The sequence below is a fragment of the Mauremys reevesii genome, linkage group 6, assembly GCF_016161935.1.
Source record: "Mauremys reevesii isolate NIE-2019 linkage group 6, ASM1616193v1, whole genome shotgun sequence".
NCBI classification, from domain to species: Eukaryota; Metazoa; Chordata; order Testudines; family Geoemydidae; genus Mauremys; species Mauremys reevesii.
In genome coordinates this window covers 75,175,237-75,183,695 of record NC_052628.1, presented here as the reverse complement: position 1 = coordinate 75,183,695, position 8,459 = coordinate 75,175,237, and the positions used below count along the sequence as shown (strand labels likewise).

Sequence of the window (8,459 nt, the reverse complement as noted above, 5' to 3'; positions counted from 1 at the left end):
AATACTGGTCTCTTGGAACAAAATATACAATATCTAATAATAGTTTCCCTAGTTCTTGCTAGGTTATCTTCACTACCATTATAAAATGAGTATACTTGCTAACTCTAATACCTTTTCCACACTCCTTTTTATAACCCTACCTTTATTAGTGATTAACACAGGTGGCGTTATTAGTCTAACACAGGTGGAGCTTTGCTGTAGTGCCCCTCTCTTAACAATCCCAATATAAGAACAGAGTAGGCAGCTGCCCTGCTCTTAGAGTATTATAGTCCTAAGTAAGCTGTTATTACAACAAGGGCTGGGTAGTTCTCTTGAGGAGAAACTTCCTGTAGGTGAGTGTAATTCTGGAAAAATTCTTAAGAGCTGGTTATAATGTAGCTACTATTAGTGACAAAATAATTCAGTCATGCTACAGCACTAAAAATCTCCATGGTCTACTTTCAATTCCAATTAAAGGTGAAGTAGCAACTCACCTACAAACAAACATAATTTCAGACAATTTATTTGAAGTCTGTGAAGCCAAACAAGCCTTGAAGAGCTAAGCACAACCTCAGAATTAATTACATACAACTATCAGAGTATGTAATATCAAAGGTCTCCTGTTGGAAATGGCTTCTCCATATGCTTATAAAGTTATGGGCAAATCTCAGCTGGAGAAAATTTTCATCGATCCATTTACTTCAACTGACAATTTAGCCCACCTGAGGATCTGTTCCATAATCTTTGGAAATTTTTTTTAATATGGCTACTATAAATCTCTAATTTTTTTGTGGTTTTGTTGATAGTTAATTTAAAAAAAAATCAGATTCTATTTTTTTGGGTTAAATTGTTGCTTTTTTGTGGATTAGTAGCTGGTTTTTGTGTATTAATATTACTCAATTTATCTTCCTTTTTCTTCATTTTTTTTTTTAGATTGGGCTTTTTCTCATTTGCAGCTTGTTTTAAAGCTGTAAAGTTCCTATAAGTCCTTTTTGTTTTCTTGGATCCTCACAGTAGCATTAGAAGGTGTGTAGTTCAGTGTAAATTAGAGAATCTTAAGTTTCTTCCTTTTCCATCAGTCCCTTTGCCTTTGGAAAAAAATGCAATTGGTTTTGCAGAAGTCTCTTAGACATGCCAAAGTGGTGGAAAAAATGCAGAAATGGGGCTTGTTTTTGGCTTAATTGGTTTGTGAGTTGTTTGTTGGCTAGTTTTCGGCTTGTAGCTTGTTGCTTGCTGCTGCTTTTTTTTTTTAAACTTGACTCCAGCAAGCAGGGACAAGAAGGAGAGTCGGGTGCGCAGTAAGCCCATCAGAGTCCCAGACTGCACACTGGGGGGGGATCTAGTCACATAGAGTATTGGGGTTCTTAGGAATAGGCTTGTTTTGGCCTTGTTTTGAAATGGGATTCGCTTGATTTTTGGCTTATTGTGAAAGTCGGGGTGCTTATTTACCATGTGAAAGTTGGCAACTGTGAAGTCTCTGTGTAGAACATCAAGTGGGGTTTAAGTTTGCAGTTTTCAGATTAGCCAGACAGAGATCAATTAAGTATTAGGTTTATTTTTAAAATGTTTGAAGATCCCTTCTTTGGTTGGTTGTCTTAGTATTTTGAAGAGGAACATAGTTCTGACTCCAGCATTGCTGGAATGCACTTTCATATTTAGTTTTATCATTTAGATGGTCATGTTTCCTTATTTCTCAAGATTTCAGTTTTGTGGTGATTTTTCAGCTTTTAAACTGAAATTGTTAGCCTTGTATTGGCTTTAAGCTTTTGTTGAGTATTGTGATTTTTGTGTTAGAATTCTCATGAAGCATCTAAACAACTCTGAGTCATTTTGTAGATTCCTAAAGTACTAGTCTCAATCAAGAGCTTTTTAGTTTTCAATGATTTTATTTGAGAAAATGCAAACATAAGTAGTCAAACAAGCATGTAGAGCTACAAACTCAAAAGCTCTTGGGCTACAGACTAGGTACTGCTTAATGTCTTTCAAGAGTATTTGGTCTATAGTAGCATTCATTTGCTGTGTACTGGAACTCCAAAACCTATAAGGAATGCTAGTTCACTTCAGCTATGTATTTCTTAGCTTTAATTAATACATTTCAATATATTCATTCTTAGAAAGGACCATAAAATCTGTCTCAAAGATGAGTGGAAAAAATCTGTTGTCTGACTGAACTGAACATTGTCTTACGTTGAATCAAAGTTTTATTGGAAAAACTGGGTGTCGCGTTAAAGGATGCTTAGAAGTGAAGGCTGCTGGTTCGTGCTGGTGCATTGTGCTTGCTTCTCTATGAAGATTACTGGGCAATCTCTCTAAAGAGTTTGTGGGACTCATTGTGGCACATTAGATGTTACCTAATAGAAACAGCTTCAATGTATTAAAGTTGTGATATCAGAAAGCAACTGTAAATCAAAACACCACAATAGAACTGAGTCTAAACTTCTGCCCATTGCAAATGCCATTCCTTACTTAGTGGATGATGATTAGCTTTTACTATGACTTAATAGACTCACCTGCTATGAATGGAGCAATGAAGCTGATAAAATTCTGGCTGTGGAGTTAAAACAGAACAACTAAAAGCTATATTAATTCTAATAATAATCATTTAAGATATCTGGAGACTTCATTGTCTAGAATTGCTGGGGAATTTGGCAAGTCTTTCCAAAATCTGTACGCAGATTCCTGGAGGAATGGGAGATATTTCTGAAGCACTTGGAAAGGTTAAACAAAGAGGCATAGAAGTGGCATTATATTGCTATGTCTACCTCAGCAATTGATTCTTCTGTGAAATTATTTGTCCGCTGAAAAGTAATCTAGGCCAGAAAATTTGAGCAGTGAAATATTTTCCTTATCACAATGATACACTGAAGTCAGCGGCTTTCTCTGATTATTTAAAAGGATGCCTCAATTTTTGATAGGTCTGCAGAAGGGCAAGGGTCCCCTTGCCGCTCTGAGTTTCTACCCCCTCCATTGTATTCAGGAATGTAACTCTGTCAAAGAACTTAACTCAAAGGCTCAGATTCTATGGAAGAAATATAGTAATATCTCATCTGGTATATTTGTATCTCAAGTTTGGAAAGACTTGCTCAACTCTTCTTCTCAGATATTTATTAGCATAATTCAATAAAACAACTTTTCAGGTAATGACTTCTGATATACAGTACATAGCCTTCAATCCTACCAACGCTAACTGAGTTGGGTCAGGCTGGGCTAGTACTTGGATAGAAGACTCCTTGAAATGAACCCCTTGGTGCTGCTGGAAGTGGTGCTGGTGAGCCAGCAGATAAGCTATTATACTATTGAAGGTAGTCTCTTGCCTGAGTAGTATATCTGAACTCCTGACCACTAATTAGCGTTTACATAGTATTAAAATATTGAACAGAAAAGTGAGATGTCCTCTTTGCCTTAGAGTTAAGCTGTAACTTGATCAATAGTGGGAGGAGGAAGGGAGGATAATGGTGACAGGTAAAGATCATATATTTGCTTTTGGTGGGAATATATGAATCAGGGAGGGTCCAAGGTGTACGAGTGCCTTATTACTTGAAAGGGCAGGCTGGAATTTGTATGCTTATGATCATTAAGATATCATGGCACTTTATATGAGTAGGAAGGTAAGCTTGATGCTAGTCGCATTCTGCTACCTAAATTTCCCCTCTGACTTGTACTATTTTGGTGCATTGTTCTATAGCTGTATTTCACGTCAGAGGTGTCTCCGCTTCTTCGGTGGATGCAGTAATTGTATACGTCTCAATACTGTACATGGTGGTTGCAGATATTAACTTATTAATGTTGGTAAAATCCTATGAAAATTCTTAGAATGATAAGCTTAAATAATTATTTAAGCAAAAAGGTGCAAATTCTTATCCCGTACAGTCCATTCTTTGTTTTCATCTCCAAATACAAAATTCAACACCATTACTGGAGGGAGGTGGTGGGCCTCACTAGTGCTTATTGCACTAGCCTTGTCTGTCTAGAAACCTAGGTTCAAGTGTGAATTAACCTAGGTAATGTTTGGCCTTATTGTGGGATTGTTTTGTGAGTGAAATGGCTGAACTCCATAATTAAGGGACACTGTGCAGTGCTACAATAATGGTGGATTCTCAGAATCTCTCATGAAATACAGAGGCCAAACGTACTGATACAGCCCGGTTAGGAGTCAGATTAAGAGGTGGTGAAGTTCACTTTATTGCTTATTGTTAAACCAATCCGCATTGAAATAATACCAGTGGTGACTAGGAACAGATAATCAAACTGATTTTCACATATGACCTAGCTGGGATTTGGAGAACTTGGATTTCCAGAGGTGATGTGCTAGTGATATAACATTGCATATGCTTACTCTCTCCCTCCTCTACTTCACATTCCATTAAAGGCCAAGTATTCTAAGAGACTGTCTTCACCGTTATAACAATGCTTATGTTTCCTAGTAAGCCAGTTCTTAGGAGTTACTGATATGCAAATTGACACTTTAAACAAATAACCAGTTGAAGCCAGGGACCTTGGGAGCCTGGCCTGCCAAGGAGCTTCCAGGCTTGGGGGTTTCCATTCAGCCTGCCAGGCAGGCTGATGAGGAGACAGGTGGGGAAGCTGGCAGGAAACCAGGTAGCAGAGGTCCATCAGAAACCTGCATGATTTCAATTGGAATTTCGGTGTGACTATCAGAAAATGTCTGACCTGCTTGACTACTTTTCAAAGTTGCCTGCTTTTCCCACTAGCACTCGTGCCTCTTTTCTCATGCCACCCTTTGTGCATGGTTAAATTCCCACTCAGAATCAGTTGGATTCCATTCCTTCCTTAAAACTCACCTGTGCTATAATGCATAGCTAAAACTGTCATATGATAATGGGTATGCTGGTGGTAAAGTGTGACTACTGTGATTACTGCTACAGCTAATCTGTGGTGAAACATCTTATTTTTGCTACTCTGTCCTCCCTCCCCAGGACCTGCTTGTTCACTCACCTAGATGGTAAGTTTAGTGAGGTTGGAACTGTCATTTCCTATACATTTGTACAGTGCCTACCATAATGGAGCTCTGACTTGATTGGGGCCTCTAGATGCTACTGCAATAGAAAAGATTGACGTGCATCAGCAATATAATCATTCAGTAGTTTTAGTTATACACATGCCTATAAAGGTTGTGTCCAGGTTGGTTGGTGTTATTCCAAATGAGTTTTGGATTCCAGGGTGGAGGATAAGTGTTATAGGTTTTGTGGAAGCTGGAATTGGGTCAAGAAAGTGTGGCATTTCAGGCATGAGGGCCTGCCTGTTGAAGAAATGGGTCTGAAAACAAGACAACAGTGATAGTAAGTAAAGCTGGTGAAAAATAATATTTTTCCTGTAAAAATTCCTTTTTAAAAATATTCCTGCAAAATTTCAGTTCTTCAATGAAAAGTCTTCAGATTTTGAAAACCACTTGCAAGGTTTTTGTTTCTGGTAAGGGGTGTTGGTTTTCAAAACCTGGTTTCTAGTTCATAGTTTAGGGGCAAATTCTGACCAAAATGAAAACTTTTGGCAACACTTTTTTTTGGTTTTGGTCAAAAAGCCATTTTTAACTGAAAAAAGTTGCAACAAAAATTTCAGCCAGCTCCAATGATAAGGCATATGGTAGTGATTATGTGAAGGGGCAAAGAGAAATATAGATAAAAATTGGACTGGACCTTAAGAGTGAGGAGACGGGGATTACAAGAAGCAATCAGTGAATGTGTTTAATAAGGAGGAGTTGGACATGGTCAGAGGTAGGTAAGGTGGGTGACTTTTGTGTCTGTTTTGAATTGGTTTTGCTGGAGAATAGGAGGCAAGAGGGAGAGGAAGAAATTACATTAATTGAGATGACCTAAAGCATGTGCAGCGGTTTTAGCAATGGGAATAGAGATGAATGAATGGACTCTGGAGATATTGTATCAGAAGAACTTGCAGGTTACAGCTACTGAGAACCATGCCAGAAATACAAAATGTTTCACTATTTGAGATAATGTTGACTCTGTCTCCATGCCATTCTGCATGTGAAAGAGGCTCTAGCTCAATGAATACACTAAAAAATTGTGTCTTGCTATGAGTGCCATGTATGACGTCAGGAAAATTAGGATAGTTGCACTCCACGCTGGCTTATTCCACCCCCAGTGGTAGATCATCTAGTGTTTGGCCAGAAATACCCGGGAGGGTATGTACTAACAAAATCACCAGACAAGTTTGAAAATATCAAGTCAAGTGCTATTTCTTTTGGTTTTTTTCTTAAGTTTAAAAGTCTCATGTCTACTTTTTAGCTGTCCAGGTCCATTTCTGATTTACATATCTGAGTTGACATATAGAAATCTGAAGGGTTTTCTAATCCCCAAAAGATGGAAACACTGAGTTTTTCTTCTTCAATCACTAACCACAGTGCTATTTCTGAAGAAGTAGTCAAGGAGGAAGATGCATCACTGCTGAGTAGCTGGGAAGAAAACTCTTAGGAGGGGGAACAATACCATACTCATATCGATCAAAAAGATAGTGGTAGTACAATCTGCTGTTTAAGTGTGTAAAAAGGAAAAAAGTATCAGTACACTCCTGGAACATCTGCTGTGTGAAACTGTGGCAAAATAACCATGCAATGACTGGAAAGAAATGTCTGTGCAGAATGTACTTGTAAGCACCCAGTTTGAAAGGCAGAGAGTTGAGGAAAAGGACCATTGATAAGAGGATGAGTAGGTAAACAACTGTCTACATGGAGTGCAATTTTTTCCCCCTCAATTTCAAGAATCAAGCTGATGTTACGCACAGACTGACATAAGGAAATCTGTTAGCAGTATAAGCATGAATGAAAAACTCTTACTATTAGCAAAGCTTTTGGAAAATGGGCTTTCACCAGACATTGGCTACTGTCCACCTAAGTTTATTTTGCACTTTTTGTTCTGCTCAATGGCAGATTTTGATAGGTGGAAACTATCTTTCATCTTGGCAAATGCCCTAGTTTGATTTTTCAGGCTAGAGGCTATGTTTGCTTTTGATTTGAAACTAGCAGCAGCAAAAATGGAAATAAAAATTTGGATTCCAGCTCTTCAGTCTGAGTCAACCCTCTGTTTAGTTTCAGAGAAAAAGACTGGGAAACTGAGTGGTAAATAAAAAGTTAATGTTTGGTTTGGGAACAGTAGGCGTAATTATGCCCTGCCACACACAAATGCAACCTCTTATTCCAGCTGCATGTGAGGTGTAGGAATTCAACTGGGTTTCACAAGGTGTAAGAGGGGAATAGTTCCAGAGTCTTCAATTTGGAACACATCACTTTTCACAGATGCATAGGACAAAGCTACTCATATTTCCTCCCTGCTCTGTTTTTACTGTAACTTCATGGGCCAGGCTATTTTAGTGGGGTAATATCAAAAGTACAATACAGAGGAGTACATAATTCTGTCATGCTTGTTGCTGTTGTCTCTGGTAGCAAACTACAATATATTTAGATGACCTTTTTACTTCCGCAGGTAAAGGGGAACCCATAGTTACAGACAGCTGATGTATTGGTTTTCAAGATTTTCTCCATTGTTAGAAGCAGAATACCTTTCAAATTTCATCTGTTTTTTAATTCAGAAATAATGAGCTACACAAATGTCTTAGTCGGCAGAAGTGGTTGTCAGTGTTGGAGGAAGTGTTGTAGAGTGAGTATACTTCATATCAGAAAGCTAAAATCACTAAGTCGTCTTCAAATTATCCCACTTGAAGGTTTGCCAAAACAGAAGCTATCATATGCTCATATGAATGGGAGAAAAGGAAGATAATTGTTCATGTGACGCATACTAATTGCATTTAAAAATGTCTGGGTGAATCTGGGGGTGTGGGTTTTAAGACCAGATGAGTGCCTTGGGGCAGATTTAGAGATTAACAAAAGAAAGTTGTAATGTGTCCACCTATACAAATCCCCTGTTCCTTGCCATGTTCTGTATCCTATTTACCAATAGACTGACTGGCACAATTTGCACTCTTTATGCCCTGACCAGCAGCCAACCTTACCCTTTTTAGAAATGATCTCCTGCCTGTTGATGCCCTAACCATCCAGTCAACCTCCGATGGCTTGTGCAAGGTTGGGAGTAGGCGGCATGACTATGGGGAGATTTAATGTGGGCTTATAGCCATAGGTGTGTGCATGGGAGCACTTCTGGAGAGGGGGCTTATAATGGGGGGGCATAGCTGGAGGAGGAGTGTAGAGACACTTGGCAGGTGACCTACAGGAGGTTCACAACATGTAGAACCTGCTTCTGACATCCCTTTGTGGTGAGAGGACTGTTTTCTTTTGTAGGCCGTTCCATCCACACTAGTGCTGAAACAACTGAGCCAGGACTGATTTGGGCTTGGTAGATGATACTTAGTCTTGAAAATTCAAGGTCATTTTGTTGGGGTGCTGAGTGCCATCCCAATCAATTGAAGTACTTTTGTATATGGATATGAAGTGCATTTAAATCATCTGAAGAGAAACAAACTGCTTTTGTGTAAGAAAGGTCCCCAAAATAGAT

The 8,459-nt window shown here is 38.7% G+C and overlaps 1 long non-coding RNA gene across 1 annotated transcript in view; it reads left to right on the top strand.

The window, feature by feature from the left end:
• The first annotated feature begins 215 nt into the window (after positions 1 to 215).
• Positions 216 to 8,459, top strand: part of LOC120408752 — a 40,356-nt gene continuing 32,112 nt past the window's right edge. Inside the window, exon 1 of the long non-coding RNA XR_005600942.1 lies at positions 216 to 332. This is a non-coding gene — a long non-coding RNA (uncharacterized LOC120408752). The remainder of the gene's footprint in view (positions 333 to 8,459) is intronic.